This window comes from Salvelinus alpinus, chromosome 13 (assembly GCF_045679555.1).
Source record: "Salvelinus alpinus chromosome 13, SLU_Salpinus.1, whole genome shotgun sequence".
In the NCBI taxonomy this organism is placed as follows: Eukaryota; Metazoa; Chordata; class Actinopteri; order Salmoniformes; family Salmonidae; genus Salvelinus; species Salvelinus alpinus.
Window position 1 is genome coordinate 2,941,158 of NC_092098.1, and position 2,811 is coordinate 2,943,968.

Sequence of the window (2,811 nt, forward strand, 5' to 3'; positions counted from 1 at the left end):
CGAAAAATCGGAGACAGAATCCCCCTGGGAAGGAGTCTGGATAGGGGCCGAGCTTCCCAACACCAAAAAAGCTCCACTCGCCACATGCAGCTTCCCTCCATTTGGCCTACGGTGGGTGACACACTTCCATGGCTGGGCAGCAGGATTGGTGACAGTATCATCCACTAAATCCACTCCGGAACTCCGGTCGTTCAACATTGTCCCGGAAGAGAGCATAGTACATACACCTCCTACAGCGCATGAAGCTTGCTTTTTCCTCTGAACGGGGAAGCTTCCATGAGAAGAGACATAGCAACTCAATCTGTGTTGCAGAGATAGCAATTTACAGACACTGTAAAAAACATATGTATTTATCCGGACCTATGCAGGCCGTTGGTTAATACACCCGATACAAATCTTTAAATGAAACGAAATAGACTCTAGCCTGTTACACTTAACTTTTTGGATGAGAAAATGCAACAAACAGCACAGTGACATTGCGGATGTCTGTGACCACAACACCATAATACATTAAGACATGAATCATTCATCTCTATAAATAAACAAAATATATGACATTGTAAACAATAGACAATTAGCAAGGCCATAGTGAACCATTGAGGAGACATCTCTATCACTTTAAAGTGCCAATAGCTGAATTACAGCCATCGGCCTTAGCCCCAGGAATGTCATTGAGGGCATTACATGCTGTTTAAGTGCTGTTATATGGTGACGCCTATCCTCAGAGGGATCAACCTCTGGTTTAATAGGCAGCTAGAATGTACAGCCTAACACAGGTAGAACTATTTTGCGTTTCATGTAGAACCCTCTGTGGACAGGGTTTTGAAAGGAACTTTGAAGGGTTCTACCTGGAACCAAAAGGGTTCTTCAAAGGGTTCTCCTATGGGGACAGCCGATCAACCTTTTTGTCTAAGAGTGCCGATCGGCAGGGTTTACAGTTTTGGACTATGTTATTTGTTCCATTGCGCCTGCCAAACTCAATCAAGCACAGATTAAGTATTTGAAATGGTTTCAAATAGTGTTTGAACCCAGGTCCGTTAGACATTGGTTAATTTTATGTTTTGTAATCATAGGATGAGCAGGCCAGTGTCTGGTAGAATGTAAATGAACTCTGGACTTTAGTGCCTGCCAGATATCGTATATGTGATTTAAGTTTTATATTATAATAAAAAATAATACCTGGGGTTTATATAGCACATTTCAATGACTCTATATGTGATTTGTCCTGCCCTCTTTTTAAAACACGGGCTTTAGTACAAAGGGGGAAAGAGGACATGTGAACTGTCGTCTATGGAGACACTGACTGTTATGTAACAAGCATGGGTGGCGCTTGGAGCGCTGGGACAGGGAGAGAGGGATTATAAAGATTTATAATATTCACCAGACTAGACTAGACTAGAAAGAGAGAGAGAGAGCGAGAGACAGAGAGGCTATATCAGATGGAGGTGAGAGGTGGATAGGGGTACACAAAGAAAGCTGAATGAATGACTCAGTAAACTAGAGTTACGTATGTGTCTCTCAAAGCTTGTCAATATTATGTCTGATTAGGACTTGTTTTATGGGCTACCATTGCTTTGCGGAGTATTACAACCAGCTGTCGGAGCTAGAAAAGATGGAAAACAACAAAGCAATGTGTTTATTTCACTTATCTGTTTGGTTACATATGATTTGGCTTTGGTCCTTCTCCTGCATCAGAACCAAGAAATAGAATTATAAGATTAGAATTAAGTGACATTTCCATTCAAAGCAAAGTTTAGAACCAAAGTGTACAACTCATCGAATCAGAGAAGAACAGACAAGTGACCGGCTTATTGTGTGTACCATTTGGAATGTTCAATTAATTTATGCGTATCCTACTGTTACGAAACCAATAACCAGCCTATGGATATTGTTGCACTTGCTTGTCTACGGATCCTAGGAAACCTTACCTTGGTCCAGGGCCAGCTCTGTCTCTCTTGACCTCTTGGTCGTCCAGCCCAAGCAGATTATAATTTGTTCAGATAGTGACGAAACATAAATATATATGAAAAGGAAAAATATCAAAGGCATGCCCAAAATAAAAGACTCAAAAACAACCAAAAGGCATCATTGCCACCAAACCAACCCTATGTGTAGACTGCTGTTACTACATTCCACGCCCACTGTCATTGAGGCTGCTAGCGCTGTCTGGCCCACACTCCAGCACAGAAGGTGGAGGTAATGCACCAACATTGGATGTCCACTACCAAAAAGCCCCACCGAAGAAGGAGGCTGCTAGCTAGCTAGGGGACACCGGTATACATTGTTCTTTGCCCCAGCCTGCCGAGCACTGCTTTCCCCTCAGTTCTGTTAATGTTACAGAGATGGAAGTAGCTAGCTAGTGAAGCCAACCCAACTCTTGCTTGGAAGTGATTACCCTCACCGTAACGTTAAAATAACTGCAGAAAAGCAGAGCTCAGCAGGTGGGGGGCGAAAGACACTGTGTGACTGTGTCCTAGCTAGCTAGCAGCCTCAATGGTAGTGGCGGTGCGCAGATAGACCCTTCTCAACCAACCAGCAACCTCACGACTCTCCAAGCTGGCACTCTGACTGACACCCACCTTAATTGGCAGCACCTGATGTGCTTATCAAGCCTTGGCTCAGCACCTAGACCCAGTGGCTGCCACATGGGGGATGGAGTGTGGAAGTATATCCTGGAAAGTGTGTGTATGACCTCACACTAACCATTTCCTTATATCATAACAATACCATAGATAAGCATGCGACCTGACCAGGAAAAACTATTATAGCCTTTAACTAGGGTGAGGGAAAAGTCCCTGTGCTTTGGAAAAC